Source organism: Carcharhinus amblyrhynchos, unplaced genomic scaffold, assembly GCF_965287045.1.
Source record: "Carcharhinus amblyrhynchos unplaced genomic scaffold, sCarAmb.v2.hapA scaffold_42, whole genome shotgun sequence".
NCBI classification, from domain to species: Eukaryota; Metazoa; Chordata; class Chondrichthyes; order Carcharhiniformes; family Carcharhinidae; genus Carcharhinus; species Carcharhinus amblyrhynchos.
Window position 1 is genome coordinate 760,352 of NW_027649783.1, and position 18,067 is coordinate 778,418.

General features: G+C 44.6%; 6 non-coding genes across 6 annotated transcripts; 3 read left to right on the top strand and 3 right to left on the bottom strand.

Annotated features, from left to right (window-relative positions):
- Nucleotides 1-1,673: 1,673 nt before the first annotated feature.
- On the bottom strand, nucleotides 1,674-1,747 carry trnat-agu (transfer RNA threonine (anticodon AGU)). Its single transcript has one exon. It is a non-coding gene; the product is annotated as a tRNA-Thr (tRNA).
- Nucleotides 1,748-5,538: 3,791 nt separating this feature from the next.
- Nucleotides 5,539-5,628, bottom strand: trnap-cgg (transfer RNA proline (anticodon CGG)). The gene is given in 2 exon segments: nucleotides 5,539-5,574; nucleotides 5,593-5,628. It is a non-coding gene; the product is annotated as a tRNA-Pro (tRNA).
- Nucleotides 5,629-8,389: 2,761 nt separating this feature from the next.
- On the top strand, nucleotides 8,390-8,463 carry trnai-aau (transfer RNA isoleucine (anticodon AAU)). The gene has a single exon. It is a non-coding gene; the product is annotated as a tRNA-Ile (tRNA).
- Nucleotides 8,464-11,607: 3,144 nt separating this feature from the next.
- Nucleotides 11,608-11,679, bottom strand: trnad-guc (transfer RNA aspartic acid (anticodon GUC)). Its single transcript has one exon. It is a non-coding gene; the product is annotated as a tRNA-Asp (tRNA).
- A 3,066-nt stretch (nucleotides 11,680-14,745) lies between these two features.
- On the top strand, nucleotides 14,746-14,831 carry trnap-agg (transfer RNA proline (anticodon AGG)). Its single transcript is given in 2 exon segments — nucleotides 14,746-14,781; nucleotides 14,796-14,831. It is a non-coding gene; the product is annotated as a tRNA-Pro (tRNA).
- Nucleotides 14,832-17,773: 2,942 nt separating this feature from the next.
- On the top strand, nucleotides 17,774-17,845 carry trnad-guc (transfer RNA aspartic acid (anticodon GUC)). The gene has a single exon. It is a non-coding gene; the product is annotated as a tRNA-Asp (tRNA).
- Nucleotides 17,846-18,067: the final 222 nt, after the last annotated feature.

Consider the following 18,067-nt stretch of genomic DNA (forward strand, 5'->3'; position numbering starts at 1 on the left):
AGCCTATCTTCATAAGGCATGCCTCCCAATCCAGGCAACATCCTTGTAAATCTCCTCTGCACCCTCTCAATAGCTTCCACATCCTTCCTGTAGTGAGGCGACCAGAACTGCGCCCAGTACTCCAAGTGGGGTCTGTCAAGTTGCAGCATTATCTCCCGACTCCTAAACTCAGTTCCTCGATTGATGAAGGCCAGTGCACCATACGCCTACTTGACCACATCCTCCACCTGCCAGGCCGATTTAAGAGTCCTATGGACCCGGACCACAAGATCCTTCTGCTCTTCAACTCAGCTAAGACTCCTACCCTTGATATTGTACTCCTGCATCCCGTTGGTCCTGCCAGAATGGACCACTACATATTTATCCGCGTTGAAGTCCATCTGCCACTTCTCCGCCCAGTCTTGCATCCTATCTATGTCACGCTGCAACTTCTGACATCCCTCCAGACTATCCACAACACCACCAGCCTTCGTATCGTCGGCGAACTTACTAACCCATCCCTCCACTTCCTCATCCAGGTCATTTATGAAAATGACAAACAGCAAGGGTCCGAGAACAGTTTTTGGGGGAAAAGGGAAGCCAAATAACAGTTTGTGTAGTCCAGGTAAAAGTCACAACTGCTTCATAGTTACCGTTTAGTTGTTTCATCATCACTGTGAACAGGAGTAGCAAAGAACGCTTTCGATCCATCGATTCCTGGGTTATGGGCCCAGCACGCTTCTGCTGCACCAATCTGCTATGGCAAAGGACCTGCCTGCTCCCAATGAATGTAGTCAGGCAGATTTTCACTCCTGTAACGTTTAATCGGAACATCAGTGTGAGAAGGTATCACTGCATCACACCGAGATTACAATAGACAGAGAAAAACACACAATAGCAGCACGAGAGTTGGTTCGGCCGCATTTGGAGTACTGCGTACAGTTCTGGTCGCCTTACTACCGGAAGGACGTGGAGACTCTGGAGAGAGTGCAGAGGAGGTTTACCAGGATGTTGCCTGGTATGGAAGGACTGGGGTATGAGGAAAGATTGAAGAAATTGGGGCTCTTTTCCCTTGAAAGACGCCGACTGAGGGGGGATCTAATAGAGGTATATAAGATTATGAAGGGTATAGATAGAGTAAACAGAGGTAAGCTATTTCCTATAATAGAGACACGTAGGACCAGGGGCCATGGACTTAAGGTGAGGGGGGAGCGGTACAACACAGATATTAGAGGGCGGTTTTTCGCACAGATGGCAGTGGGATCTGGATATCTGGATGGCCATAAATCATTAGATAGGGGTCATGGGTAGAGAGGTGGGCTGGTGGTGTTGAGATGGCGGCGCGGGCTCGTTGGGCCGAAGGGCCTGTTTCCCGGGCTGATTTCGTTCTTTGTTTTGTTTTTTTTGAGAGACTGCTTGGACACATGGAACGATTTAAGCCATTTGACTGTGTTCGGAATTCCCTGAGAAAATAATGGAAATCTGTCTTTGATGAACTTACAGCATTGGGTTTATTACAGATGATTTTTTTTACTGCAAGGTGATGAAAATACCTGGATCATCTCAACAAATAGTCGAGATATTTGTGGGGAGTCTCGAAATGTTTCCATCTTTGGAGATTATCCACTGTGAAGGGAAAGGCAAAAACGAGTTAGGTGACTGGCACAGTCGCAGACATCATTGGAAAAGAACCAAGGCTCCGCTGGGATTTGAACCCAGAATCTCCTGCTTACTAGGCAGGCGCTTTAACCAACTAAGCCACAGAGCCCATCACTACTATGGGTGGCCTCAGCGGAATGCTGGAAATATGTTCCAGATCTGGTGGCATTTGTGAAAAAGGAGATACTGCCAGAATTGGAAGGTACCTGTGAACTATCCGACTAAATATTGAACGGTTTAACGTGAGCTGGGTCCACTTACTGTTTTCAGACACACATTTGGTGTAAAAATAGAGATGTGATTCACACACACAGTTTTCTGCTCTGAAGGCAGCTGTGTTCCTTCTGTCGCACGAATGATTTAAAAAAGAAAATACTTTATTCATACGGGGTATGTGTGTCATTGGCCCGGGAAGCATTTATTGCCCAAATTAATTTTCTTTGAGTAATTGGCGATGAATTCATTCTGGAGACACTGCAGTCCATGTGATGTATGTACACATAGGCTGCTGTTAGGGAGGGAGTTCCGGGATTGTGAGCCAGCCATGGGAACGGTGATATGTTTCCAAGTCCGGATGATGTGTGTCTCGGAGTGGAACTTACAGGTGGTCATTGTTCCTCTGCATCTGCTGCCCTTGTGCTGAGAGATATCTCGGATTTGGTTGGTTCCCTCGTGAAGGAAAAAAAATCAGCGTTAGAAGTGAGAGTTGAACCCACGCCTCGAGAGAAGATTGCGCCCATCACATGGCGCCTTAGACAGATCGGTTATCCTGACTACATTCGACAAAGTGCAAAATCTGTGCAGAAATCGAATTGAATTCCATCTTTGTAGCATTTACATTTCAAACTCGACGCGTATTTTTTTTTCCATTTTGAACCCCAGCCAGAGTCCTTTATCTGAGTCCCATCCTCCCCCAAGCCGCCGGGGGGTGAGGAGCTTCTCATTGCTGCATTGCTCTGTTTGCTCAAATCAACAAAGACCCAATTCCCGCCCTTCCTGTTCCTTACAGGAAGGTGTTGAGAGTGTCAGATCTGAGCAACGTGAAGTATCCAATTGGAGAGTTACATCCTGGCGACAGGAATATCTCTCCACAGCTGCTTTCGGAGCTGCTGAATTTTTGCAGGATTCCCCCTTTCTGATTTTGTTCATTTACTGACACCCCAAAACTTGTGTCCAGTGCGCAGCTCCAGACATAGCTTTTCTGTGATCTTCTAACAGACAAGTTCACTCTTCAGTTTCCGACACGCATTGTTTAAAATCGACTGTTTCACACTCAGCATCCTGACGCCTTGGCTTCAAACATCACCCACCCACTACCACCACCACCCACCCCCCACTCCCAGGGTCACAGGGGTACAAGTATTTTTTTTCAATTAGAGTTCAGAGGTGCAAGGGGATCACTGTGTTTGTGAGGGAATAGAAGGGATTAATCCACAATCACAAACAGACTGAAAATGACTTCATCTCTCTCTTACACACACACTCACATGCATCCTCACACATCCATCACACGGCAGATGCTGAAATTCGGGATCAATAAAAATGCCTGGAATTAATGATCTTGAGTCAATTGTCGGAGAAAAAAGAAACAGCCGATTAACTGATTTATTTTGCGGACGGAATTCTTACCCTGTCTGGCCTGGATGTTATTCCGGATCAACAGCAATGTGTTTGATTCTGAGCTGCCCTCAAAGTCCGGGTCTCTGGGGACTCTTGTTCGAGTCCGAACACAGCAGCTGGTGGGGTTTGAATTCAATACAAAATATGTGGAATGCAGATCCTATTTATGCTTTCATCCATTGTCAATTCCGGGCATAACCATCTGGTTCACCAAAGCCCTTTGTGGAACGAAATCTGACGTCCTTTCCGGTTTGGCCTCCGTGTGACTCCAGAGCAACAGCAATGTGGTTGACTCTCAACTGCACTCGGGCCACTGTGATTGGGCAATAAATGCTGGCCAGCCAGTGACACCCATAAATGAATACAAAAATTATATAATTCCGGATTAACCTGCATATTTTATTTTTGGAAGAATAATCGAATTCAAGTGAACCTGCCGTGACCCCTCTCTTTGGCAGCATTTCCTTTATGCTGCTGTTGCTTCTTTTAGCGATTACCTCCAATACAAGGGTCATGGGTGGAGAGGAGGCTCATAATGTTAAAATGGCGGCGCGGGCTCGTTGGGCCGAAGGGCCTGTTTCCCGTGCTGTGTTGTCCTTTGTTCTTTGTTCCTCAGAACCTTCTCTGCTCCAAGTAGATCAGTCGCAGTGTGTCAAACCATTCTCAATAAATAAAATTCTTCATCAATCGAACCATTCTGGTGAAACATTTCTGCCACCTTCTGAATTCTTTTATAATATTGTTATAAATTGCTCTGTAGAAAATGGAAACAGTATCCACTTGAAACTGAACCCAATTTAAATGCAGGTTTAACATAGCTTCTGTTATTTTGTCCTCAGTACCCCATTGATTAAAAAAAAAGACGCAGAGCGCCGTCTGATTTATTATGATCACTCTCCTCACCGTCCTGTGTACAGTTCTGGTCACCCGATTAGAGAAAGGATATTATTCAACTAGAAAGAGTGCAGAAAAAAATGACTAGAATGCTACCAAGACTTGATGATTTGAGTTACAAGAAGAGACTGGATAGGCAAGGAATTTTTCTCTGGACTTAGGGGTGATCTTTTTGAGGTCTACAAAATAATAAGGGTCATTGATCAGCGAGACAGTCCATATCTTTTCGAAATTGTAGGGGAGTCTAAAACTGGAGGGCATACGTTTAAGCTGAGAGGGGAGAGATACAAAAGGGTGCAGAGGGGCATTTTTATTTTTTACGGATGGTGATTGTCTGGAACAAGCTGCCAGAGGTAGTAGTAGAAGTGAGTATAACTTTATTTTTTAAAAGCGTTTGGACAGTTACATCAGTAAGATGGCTATCGAGGGATATGGGCCAAACGCGGTCAATTGGGACTAGCTTAGTGGGTAAAAAAGGACAAGTTGGGCTGAAGGGCCTTTTTTCATGCTGGAAACCTCTATGATCATCCCTGTCAACTTGGAAGATATATGTACATATTTGCCTCTTTAGAACTGTACCATGTAGTTTATGTTTTGAACCTGGGTTCTTCCTTCACAACGAATCAATTCACATTTTGATGCATTTACTTTAATCTGCCTTATTAAAAATTTCCGTGCTTTTGGAAGTTTATGTAAACCGCATGAACAGTATTACCTTTATCAACACTCTCGGTTACAATTTCAAAATACCCAAGACAGTTCAAAAAACATTGTTACCTTAATAAATCGGAAGTTGGAAAGTTATTTCCAGTCTCTTCGCAATTACACTGATCATGTCTTTCAGTATCCTTAGATGCATATCACCCAGTCCTAGTGTCTAATCAACTACGGACAGCCTCTCCAAACCCCCTCTTCATTGAGTTAATTACCTCTGGAGTGGAATACCGAACAGTTTCACAAAGATTCACTTCCTGCTCTGTGAAACGCCTGGGACGTAGTGAAAATGTAATCGATTCAAAACCAAACTGTGACCCCTCCTCCCCCCCCCGCCCACCTCCCCCCCTCCCCCCCCCCCCCCGCCCCCCCACAGCATTGTCAGAACTCAATTTCTTTCTGACCAAAATACAACTGAACACACGATGCAAGAATCCCTGACGCGACAAGCAATGGACAGCCCTGATTGATTCATTGGGATAAGTTTCCAGTCTGGTTCCGTGGGTGAACATTCTTGAAAACTTTTGATTTGCAGCATTGAGAAAATTGTCGGGATGTGTTGCTGGATTTCAAACCTGATCTGGAGACATGTAAATCCCGCCATCGAAAACGCAACGTGGTTTTTTTCGAAATAAACAACCAACATTTGGAACCAAAACTGGCAACAAGTGAGGGCTCGTCCGGGATTTGAACCCGGGACCTCTCGCAACTCCATACAGGGCAACCCCCGAAGCGAGAATCATACCACTAGACCAACGAACCATCGGTGCGCTAAGTCTTCAGCGAATAAACTTCTATTAACTAGCTATCCTTTCAGGCTGTCATTTGAAAGGAACATTGAAGAAAAACACAGCAGATTCAGGGGGAAATGCGATCCTCTTTGTCTTAGACCCTGAATATTCAACAGGATGTTCAATGTTGGGATTGTAGCTTCTCTCAGCGAAAGAAATTCCCATCACATCAGTTCAAGGATTGTTGTGAAGAACAGATTGAGCAAAGTGTAGAAGACCAATGCGGAAAAGTGTGAGGTGAATCACGTTGGTAAGAGTAACAGGAGTACAGAATATTGGGCTAATGGAAGTGTCGACAAGCAGAGAGATCTCGGTGTACATGTGCATAGATCCCTGAAAGTTGGCACCCAGGTTGACATGGTTGTTAAGAAGGCGTACGGTGTGTTAGCTTTTATTGGTAGAGGGATTGAATTTCGGAGCCGTGAGGTCATGTTGCAACTGTACAAAACTCTGGTGCGGCCGCACGAGGAGTATTGCGTACAGTTCTGGTCGCCGCATTATAAGAAGGATGCGGAGGCGTTGGAAAGGGTGCAGAGGAGTTTTACCAGGATGTTGCCTGGTATGGTGGGAAGGTCTTATGCGGAAAGGCTGAGGGACTTGAGGTTGTTTTCGTTAGAGAAAAGAAGGTGAAGAGGTGACCTGATTGAGGCATACAAGATGATCAGAGGATTGGATGGGGTGGACAGTGAGAGCCTTTTTCCTCGGATGGTGATCGCTAACACAAGGGGACATAGCTTTAAATTGAGGGGTGATAATTATAGGACAGATGTCAGAGTAGGTTCTTTACTCAGGGGGTAGTAAGGGCGTGGAATGCCCTGCCTGCAGCAGTTGTGGACTCTTCAACTTTAAGGGCGTTCAAATGGTCAGTTGGATAGGCATATGGATAATATTGGAATAGTTTAGGTTGGAGGGTCATTAGATTCGTTCCACCGGTCGGCACAACATCGAGGGCCGAAGGGCCTGTACTGCGCTGTAATGTTCTATACTCTATGGTTGTCCAGCTGGGGAAGACTGCACTCGCCACGTTCCATTCTTACCTTTCTAGTCAGTGGCACAATATCACCCGCAATGGTCACTCTTCTCCCTCCTGTGTTGTTACCTCCCGAAGCTTTGAAGGATTTATCCTTGGCTCCCTCCTATTTCTAGACCTTACCTCTCGGTGTCATAATCTGAAGAACAGTGTTAGTTTTCACACGTAAGCTGATAATACCCAGTTCCAGCTCACCATCAGCTCTCAGAACCAATCCATCCTATTAAATTATTAGATTGCTTATCCAGCAGCTTGTACTCGATAAGCAGATAATTCCCCATTAAACATCTGGAAGGTCAAAGGTCCCACCACAAATTCCATTCCCAGTCAATGACTCCATCACTCTCCCTGGTCACTGTCGAGGCCGAAACAAACTCATGTAACCTTGGCACATCATTCCACCTGGAAATGAGATTCTGACCACACATCTGTTCCTGCGCCAAGACCACCTGTTTCCAGCTGTGTAACTTCACACATTGTGGATAATACCTGATCTCAACTGTACCTGAAACCCTCATCCATGTTTTTGTTACCTCTGGACTTGCTGACTCAAATACACTCCTCCTGCAGATTTTGTTCCCTGAAGGACATTAGTAAACGGCATGAGGTTTTATAAAAATGGACAATTAATTCAGGGTTTGTCTTGAATTAAAATTTCACCATCTGCCCTTTTGGGTTTTGAACCCAGCTTCTCAGAGTATTACCCAGGATCTCTGGATTACTTGTCCACTGCCACTGCCTCCCCCAAGCATTATCAGGACTTGGATTTGAATCCTCGCCTTTTCCATTACCCTCATGAAAATCTCGATCAAGTTCATTATGGGATTACTGAGGGGCTTTCCTTAATTATTGTGCATCAGCACAGGTGGGTGTTATTTTTTTTACCCCTCCGGTTATTATTTGGAGAATATTACATATTGAACAACAAAGAAGAACACAGCACAGGAAACAGGCCCTTCGGCCCAACAATTAAACTGATATGAAACTGATTGGACTCATTCTTACAGCCATTTCTGAAGAGGTGTCTTTACCCTTTGCAATTCTCCACTCATTTGGCACCACCCATATAACGAGCTGGGTTAGAAATTGCCTCCATTGCCACTGCAATTTCCACCCTTATTTCCCTCAGTATCCATCGATCCGTCTCTTCCAGTCACCAGAACACAGCCATTAAGAACAGACATTGCACATGGCACTTTGACTCTGTTCTACCATTCAAATCGATCATGAGACATTTATTTATTTGTCTTCATTGCCAAACAGTGAAAACACAGTCACAGTAAAAAAAAACAAGAGCAGCAACAACAACATCAGGCAACACACATATAGAAATATGTTTCTGGTAAGTGTTTTTCTTTAACCCTACAGTGCAGAAAGAGGCCCTTCAGCCCATCGAGTCTGCACGGACCACAATCCTATCCAGGCCCTACCCCCTGATTCCTACATTTTTTACACGCTAATCCCTCGAACCTTCGCATCTCAGGACACTAAGGGGAAATTTTAGCACAGCCAATCAACCTAACCCACACGTCTTTGGTCTGTGGGAGGAAACTGGAGCATCCGAAGGAAACCCACGCAGACACGTGGAGAATGTGCAAACTTCTCTAATTGAAGCCAGGTCCCTGGAGCTGTGCAGCAGCAGTGCTGACCATTATGCTACCGTGCTGCCCCGATAACCATCCGTGGAGGTCCGTTTGCATGTGGCCGGTTAGCTCAGTTGGTTAGAGCGTGGTGCTAATAACGCCAAGGTCGCGGGTTCGATCCCTATACGGGCCAGTTTACCTTTTCCCTCAAACTGAACGATATTGGGCGGCACGGCAGTCGACGCTGAAATTGCCTCTGAATGTCCTGAGATTTTTTGATTACGGGCAAATACGTAGGGATATGGGGGTAGGGCTTGGGTGGAATTTTGGTCAGTGCGGACTCGATGGGCCAAATGGCCTTTTTATGCACTGTAGGTTTTCTATGATTCTATGAAGTGTTCTAAAAGTCACTGCGTTTTCAGCATTCACAACAAATTCGAATGTTTGAAATATCAACAATTCTATGCGGGGAAAACAAACTGTGAGTTTTAAGACATGAACCAAATTTCTGCAGTTTATACTGACATCCACCCAAAGTACATATGTATGAATACATCATTTTCCAAGCTTGGGTTGTAAGGCCCTGTATCAGAGAATAGGATAGTGTCGAAGAGGCCCTTTGGCCCATCGAATCTACAGTGATGCATGAAACGCCCTGGCCTGCCCAACTAATTCCACTCGCCAACACTCGGCCCATTGAGCAGAAAGCAGGCTCAGTGCCACAGACTGAAAGGAGGTTTTAGTTCACATGGGCAGCATGGTCGGCGGAGGCTCAGAGGGCTGAAGGGCAGCTCCTATGCTGTAATTTTCTCTCTTCTCTGATATTTAAAGAGTACACATTGATTTACACAGCCAGAGACTGACAATTAGAGGATGAACCCCACAGGCAATTGCAGAGACTGATAGGTAAAAGTAAACCCAGTCCCCTCATATAGTGACCGAGAAGGACAGTTACAACATTAATCCCAAAATGACAGACATCGCAGGGAGGGGATGAACCCCGCAGTCACTCTCAGCTCCCACTAACTGGCAAATACACATTGAGTCCCCAACAGTACCACGGACAGAGTGACTCCATCAGTCACATAGAAAACCAGGCAATTACTATTCAATACAATGTGATCAGAAGTGATAGAGAAGGAAAAAGGGAAGTGTGGTGAGAAAGAGATAGAACATAGAACATAGAACATAGAACATTACAGCGCAGAACAGGCCCTTCGGCCCACGATGTTGCGCCGACCAGTTACAAAAACAATGACCCACTAGCCTATACCAATCCCTTTTCGTCCATAAACCTATCCAGAGATCTCTTAATCCCTGAGGCACACCACTCGTAACTGCACTCCATGATGAATATTTACCATCCACCACCACCCTCTGTCTCCTATCTGATAGCCAATTCCTGATCCAACTTCCTAGATTACCCACAATCCCATACATCTGCATTTTCTGCAGAAGCCTACCATGGTGAACCTTATCGAACGCCTTACTAAAATCCATGTATAACACGTCAACTGCCTTACCCCCATCCACCTCTTTGGTCACCTTCTCAAAAAACTCAGTAAGGTTAGTAAGGCACGACCTACCTGCTACAAAACCATGCTGACTATTTCTAATCAATTCATTACACTCCAAATAACTATAAATCCTATCCCTAATAATTTTTTCTAAAACCTTGCCCACAACAGAAGTAAGACTCACCGGTCTATAATTCCCGGCAAAGTCTCTGTTCCCCTTCTTAAACAATGGGACAACATTCGCTATCCTCCAATCCTCCGGGACTACACCAGAGACCAATGACGACCTGAAGATCTGAGCCAGAGGCTCAGATAGAGGAACAAATCTGTCTGCAGATCATGGATAACAGATACAGTATTAATTCCATTCTCTCACAAACAGACGTGGAATTGCCGACGTGGGACAGGGGGAGGCACATTAAGTAGCAGCAGGACACCAGGTTAAAGTCCAACAGATTTATTTGGTAAACGAGCTTTTGGAGCGCCGCTCCTTAACCTGATGAGGAAGATGAAAACATAATGAAACAATAGACTAAAAGTGGCCACGAAAAATACACTGGCCAGCAGGATTAAGGAAAATCCCAGGGTTGTTTATACATACATAACGAGCAAGAGGGTAGCCAGGGAAAGGGTCGTCCCACTCAAGGGCAACGAAGAGAATCTATGCGTGGAGCTAGAGTAAATGGGTGAAGTATTAAATGAGAACTTTGCGTCAGTGTTGACTGAAAATGACGTGTATGATGATGAGTCTGGGGAAGGATGTGCAGGTGGTTTGAGTCATGTTGAGATCAACACGGAGAAGGTATTGGTGCCCTGAAGAAATATTAAGGTCGACAAGATAGGTCTGATGGGATATACTCAAAATACTGAGAGAGACAAGGGGGGAAATTGTTGGAGCCTTGAGAGGAATCTTTGTCTTCTGACTGGCTGCAGAGGAGGTCCCAGATGATCGGAGAATCGCCTATGTTGTTCCTTTGTTGAAGAAGAATAACACCAACAATCCAGGTAATTACAGGCCGGTGAGCCCGACATCAATGGTCGGGGAATTATTGGAGAGGATTCTTCGAGACAGGATATTTTCCCACTAGGACATGAGTGGACATATCAGTGAGAAACAACATGGTTTTGTAAAGGGGAGCTCTTGTCTCACGAACATGATCGAGTGTTTCAAGGAAGTAACGAAGATGGTTGATGAGAATAGGACAGTGAATGGTGTCTTCATGGACTCTCTTCATAGCTCAAATTCTCTATCCCAGGCAACGATCTGGTCCCTGGTAAATGGACACTGCACCCTCTCCAGTGCAATCATATCCTTACTGTAGTGATTTGACCGGAAATGCACACTGTCCTCCAGCGGTGGCCTCACTAACATTTTTTCCAGCTCGAACTGAACCTTCCTGCTCTTACAATCGTGCATTAATATTCCATTCCTCACGCTGCATGAATCTTCACAACTCACAGACTCAAAGGTATTTCCAATATTAGAAAACATTGGAGGTTTCCTTTGTATTTTCAGGGATCTGGGAATCAGTGGATCATCCAAAAATAGAACTGAAAAATATGAAATCACAGCATTTATTGGCATTGTGCTAATATCAGGGTAATATTCGACGTGTTGACTCCGTGGCATCGCCAAATCAAAGGTGAGCGAAAATGCTGATGAATTGAACGAACGTTGATCTCAGGTTACCAAAAGTGTCCGGACAAATGTAAAGATTTCCATTTTCGAAAGTTTCAATTCTTCACAGTCTTTTATTTTTGCCGTTTTCAAAGTTGCAGAACGACACAAGTACAATTTGACATAATAAAATTATAATAAACTCCCCGTCGGGGAATTGAACCCCGGTCTCCCGCGTGACAGGCGGGGATACTAACCACTATACTAACGAGGAGCTGGCCCACGAAACGACGAAACGCATTCTACACTTGCCACTTACACTTCCAGAGCGATAACTCAGTTCTGACGAGATCAGTTATTTTCCCCAATACGGAGAACCATTTAATGCAGCAAACAGCTAATTAAGACTTTTGGATTAGCAGGAAAGAGAATGAGATGGATGCATGAAGAAAAAGCACAAATCAGGTGGAGACAGAAAGGTGCGTTTGCCGTTCATATCAAACTGCATGTTCTTTTTAATTTTGGAGGAAAGGTGGGGTCTTGAAGTCTGAACATTCTGGACAATCTCAGCTGGCCTCTCTCCACAGATGATGTCAGACACACATCTGGTATAAAGTATCCGCCTTCAGGATTTAATTGACATACATAGTTTTCTAATCTGAAGTCAGATGTTCCCCGACTCCGACACAGATGATTTTTCAAAATGTTATTTTCACGGGATGTTGCTGTCGCGGACTGGGCCAGCATTCCTTATCTAGTATTAATTGGGTGGTAAATTCTTTCTTGAGCCACTGCAGTCCATATGGTGTATGTACACACACTGTGCTGTTAGGGAGGGTGTTCCAGGATTGTGAGACAGCCACAGAAACGGCGATATATTTCCAAGTCAGGATGGTGTGTGTCTCTCGGAGTGGAACTTGCAGGTGGTCCTTGTTTCTCTGCATCTGCTGCCCTTGTGCTTCCAGCTGAAAGATTTCGCGGGTTTGGACGGTACCTCGATACGGAAAAATCACCATCAGGATTGGGATTTCAGAGAAATGTGATGCCTGAAAACAGCGTCTTAAACTTTCCGGCCATTCTGATACACTCACTCAACGAACACCCGCCCTGCGCAAATCGATTTGAATTCCATCTTCATCCTCATTATATTTAAAACGTGTCTCTATCCATTTTTCAACCGCAGCCAGAGTCCTGGACCTGAGTCCCATCCTACAACCCCAGAGCTGGACAAATACAGACAGAATTCCAAACTCAGAGACAGTTCTGACAACGGCCGAGTTTCCCTACTCTTGTGTTCTTGATAAAAGGCAGAAAGCAAGTGTGTGCAGAGCAGAGTGGCGCAGCAGAAGCGTGCTGGGCCCATAACCCAGAAGATGATGGATCAAAGCCACCCTTTGCTATGATATTCGCATTCACATCCAAGTGGGGCAGTTGGTTGCTGCCCCAGGGGTTATCCTGGTTTCGTTGACAGTAAATTTCCACCCTCTTGTTGATTTGTGTCACCTTGGGCGGCAGGTATTTCTCAGTTGGTCGGGCATCTTATTCAGCACGGGTTTCATTCCCGTCTTAGGACGGAGATGAGGAGACATTTCTTCACTCAAAGAGCCTGTGGAATTCATTCGCACAGGAAGTAGTTGATGCCAAAACATTGAATGGATTCAAGAAGCGGATAGATTTAGCACTTGTGACGAATGGGGTCAAAGGATGTGGGGAGAAAGCAGGATTCGACTGCTGATTGGACGATCAGCCATGATCGTGATGAATAGCAGAGAAGGATCGAAGGGCCAAATGGCCTCCTCCCGCTCCTATCTTCTATGTTTCTATGTAATATCGAGGTTATTTATGAAGGCCGCGTTCTCAGCCTTGCTCGTGGCCTGAGGTGTGAATCCTCCGTTAAATCACCGCCAGTCAGTTCTCCTCTTTGATGACACCGAGTTTCATCTGGGACTGTGGGGTTTGCTTTGATTTTATAAGCAATGGACACATCACATCCCTGAAACATCGCTCCGATATAAAACTGTGGAAAGAAATATAAACTGAGGCTGTAAACATGGAGTATTCCTAAAATATCATTTAAATCATGCTTTTGAAATTGATCATTTCGGGAATATTATCCAGAAATAAAATCCAGGAACCAACTGCACAAAGGCTCCAGAAGCTTGACGTGATTTGAACAGGAAACTTTCATAATATGGGAGTAAGTCCCGCTATCGTTACCCCACAAGCACATGCCGTGTCGCTGCTACACAGACCTGATTTTCCCCATTAAACTGTATCATTTCAGTGCATTCTTTTTGGAGCTGTTTCTGGAGGTGTTACTGAGCTGGGAATGTAGGAACTGGACCGTAGTTTTTATTTGTAGGTAACAGCAGCTAGAGTTTTCCCATGAAATGTTCTGGTGTCTGGGAGTCAGCGGAGAGAACTGGATTGGATTGAGGATTGGCTGACTGACAGGGAGCAGAGGGCCGGGATAAATGGGGGGAAAATGGATCCTTCTTAGGCTGGCGAACTGTAACAAGCGGGGTGCCACAGGGGCCAGTCCTCGGATCTCAACTCTTTCCAATCTATATCAATGATCTGCAAGCAGGGACAGAGTGGAACACGACAAAATTTGTGAATAATACACAATTTGTGGGAAAGCAGGCGGTGAAGAGGATGTAAAAATATTCCAGATGGATCTAGATATACTCGGAGAATTGGATAGCTTTTGGCAGATGGAGTTCAATGTGGATAAATGCGAAAGGCAAATTATTATCCTTCTGGAAAGCAGTTTCAAAATCTGTCTGGGCAGAGGGATCTGGCTGTCTCTGTCCAGAATCACAGAAAGTCACTTTGCGGGTAAAATGTATTATTTAAAAGGGAATTTGAATGTCAGCATATATTGCAAAAGAACTGGAGTAAGAAAGTAGAGAAATATTGTTTCAATCGTGTGGATGAAGCCACAACTGGAATATTGTGTCCAGTTTTGGTCTTATTTGTGGAAAGATGAGGTGGTATTACATCCAGCACTTTTTCCCTTCCTTCTCTATGTGCGGTATGCTTTGTCTGCAAGAAACCATACCTTTCACTGTGTACTATTTCATGTGACAAAAATAAATCAAATCCAATCAAATCCGGCTGTCAGAATGAGATTACCGACGCGACTGGCGAGTTACAACCACAGGTCGACTTGGGGAGTGGTGAAAACTGATATCACTGCTTCTGATCTTCACCAGAACAGACAGTGAAATGGAACATTGTTCGGGAACATTCCTGATTTTACAATGTTGTTACGAAAAAATGGTTAATAATCTGTGGGAGATATTGAAAAAATATTTGCATTTGACAGATTTTGGCGGTTGGCTCGTTGGTCTAGGGGTATGATTCTCGCTCAGGGTTACGGTATTAAAATGCGAGAGGTCCCGGGTTCAAATCCCGGACGAGCCCAGTGTTAATTTTTATTTTTTTCCAAAGTAGATTCCGAAAATGATTAAAATCAGGAGCAGATTCGTGTTCCCGAGAAATCATTGCAGAGAATATATTACTGCAGAACATGGTCCATTTACCAGTGACCAGATCGTTGTCTGGGATGGAGAATTTGAGCTGTGAAGAGAGACTGGATTGGATCAGACTGTTTTATTCAGAGCAGTGAAGGCTGAGAGGAGACCTGATTGAGGTATATAAGGAATGGACAGGGCGGATCGGAAGCTGCTGCTGCCTTATAGCACAGGCATTCGACCTCTGACCTTCCGGAAAGCGTTCTCCAAGGCGGCCTTCACGACACACGACAGCGCAGAGTCGCTGAGCAGAGACTGATAGCCAAGTTCCGCACACATGTGGAAGGGTCTCAACCGGGATCTTGGGTTCATGTCGCCCTATCTGTAACCCCCTGTGACTTGTCTGGGTTTGCAAACCTTCAATTACTGTGCTCTCTGGAGACAATACACATCTCTTTAACCTATGCATAATGCTCTTTCCACTCACATTTTCGGCATCTTTAAGACTTGAATTGCAGGTTAGGTGTAAAGGTTCGCATTCTAATCAGTAATCTGTAAACTGTCTGTGCTGTTATATGCTCTGTCTGAGGCCAGACCTCTCCATTCACCTGGCGAAGGGGCAAACCCCAAAAGCTCATCAATGATCTGGATGATAATGTGGTGAATTGGTTCAGTAAATTTGCTGACGATATAAAGATTGGAGGAGTAGTGGACAGTGAGGAAGGTTTTCAAAGCTTACAGAGGGATTTGCTTCAGCTAGAAAAATGGGCAGAAAAATGGCAGATGGAGTTTAATGCAGACAAGTGTGAGGTGTTGCACTTTGGAAGGACAAACCAAGCTAGAACATACAAGGATAATGATAGGACACTGAAGAGTGCAGGAGAACAGAAGGATCTGGGCGTACAGATACAGAATTCCCTAAAAGTGGCGTCACAGGTAGATAGGGTCGTAAAGAGTGCTTTTGAAAATTGGCCTTTATAAATCAAAGTATTGAGTATAAGAGTTGGAATGTTATGGTGAGGCTGTATAAGACATTGGTGAGGCCGAATTTAGAGTACTGCGTGCAGTTTTGGTCACCTAATTACAGGATGGATATTAATCAGGTTGAAAGAGTGCAGAGAAGGTTTACAAGGATGTTGCCGGGATTTGAGAAACTGAGTTACAGAGAAAGCTTGAATAGGTTAGGACTTTATTCCCTGGATCTTAGAAGAATGGGGGGATATTTGATAGAGGTGTATAAAATTTTGATGGGTATAGATAGAGTGAATGCAAATACACTTTTTCAACGGAGGCGAGGGGAGGCAAAAAAAAGTAGAGGACATGGGTTAAGGGTGAAGGGGAAAGGTTAAAGGGAATATTTGGGGGGGAGGGCTTCTTCACACAGAGAGTGGTGGGAATGTGGAATGAGCTGCCGGATGAAGTGGTAAATGCGGGCTCATTTTTAACATTGAAGAAAAGCTTGGACAGGTACATGGATGAGAGAGGTGCGGAAGGATGTGGTTCAAGTGCAGGTAAGTGGGACTAGGTAGAAAAATGGTTCGGCACAGCCAGGGAAGGCCAAAAGGCCTGTTTCTGTGCTGTAATGTTCTATGGGAATTGGGAATAAATGCTGCAGCTGCGGCGCAAAGAATGACATGTTGGACTTTTCATCGTTATCTGGTGAGATATTCAAAGATTGTGGTCAGGAACTCATTGGAGTCGGCTTTTTAGATAAGGAACTGGTGGATCAATGCTTTCAGAGAAGTGAAACTGCCGCCCCGAAATTCAAACAATCCCCACAGTGCAGAAGAAGGGCATTCGGCCCATCGAGGCTACACCAACAGCAATCCGACCCAGGCCGCATCCCCACACACTGAGTTTACCCCCAATAAAGGGGCAGTGAAGACGTATTTCCGACGAGGATGGGATGCAAACCCAAATGTGTAGAACGCAATGAAGTAGCAATCCATCGCCTTCACCACTGGGCCACCTCGTCATACAAAAATGCCCTTTCTAATCACCTCTTGAACAAAGAACACATTTCTCCTGTAGGATAATGTTGTGTTTCTACTTTCTCGTTAATTTTGCTTCGTTGTTACCCTTCCATTCTATTTAAATCCCGAGAAAGTAAAGAGGGAGACAATTCCCTGTTTGGTTTTTGCATTCACCAAACACAACACAGATGTAAAAGGCCCGTAAGGTCTGTGAGCTTGTGGTGCAACGGTAGCGCGTCTGGCTCCAGATTAGAAGGTTGTGTGTTCAAATCACGTCAGATTCAAGGAACAATTATTCATCCGTCCTCGGATTTTGGATCTGGATAAAGTTTATTGTTCCTGAAATGACGAATTTCAAAACGATGAGAGATACAGTACTTTATGTATATGCTCAACTTGCGCCTGTGCCTCGGGCAATAAAAAGACAATATAATGAAAGGAATGTATCTCAGCTGTAAAGCACTTTGAAACTTCCAGCCGTTTGGGAAAAAAAAACACATTTCGAGACAAGATAAAAGCAAAATACTGCCAATGCTGGAATCTGAAACAACAAATGAAAATGCTGGAAAAACTCAGCAGGTCTGACATCATCTGTGGCGAGAGACCAGCTGAGATTGTCCAGAATGTTCAGACTTCAAGACACCCCGTCTTTCCTCCAAAATTAAAAAGAACATGCGGTTTGATATGAACGGCAAACGCACCTTTCTGTCTGCACCTGATTTGTGTTTTTTCTTCATGCATCCATCTCATTCTCTTTCCTGCTAATCCAAAAGTCTTAATTAATGCGTTGAAGCCGCTGTTTGCTGCATTAAATGGTTCTCCATATTGGGGAAAATAACTGATCTCGTCAGAAGTGAGTTGTCGTTCCGGAAGTGTAAATGGCAAGTGTACAATGCATTTCGTCAATTATAGGGTCAGTTCCTCGTTAGTATAGTGGTTAGTATCCCCGCCTGTCACGCGGGAGACCGGGGTTCAATTCCCCGACGGGGAGTTCATCGCAATTTTATTATGCCAAATTGTACTTGTGTTGTTCTCTCATTTTGAAAACGGCAAAAATAAAAGACTGTCAAGAATTGAAACTTTCGAAAATGGAAATCTTTACATTTGTACGGAAACTTTTCGTGACCCGAGATCAACGTTCGTTCAATTCATCAGCATTTTGGCTCACCTTTGACGTGGCGACGCCACGGAGTCAACACCTTGAATATTACCC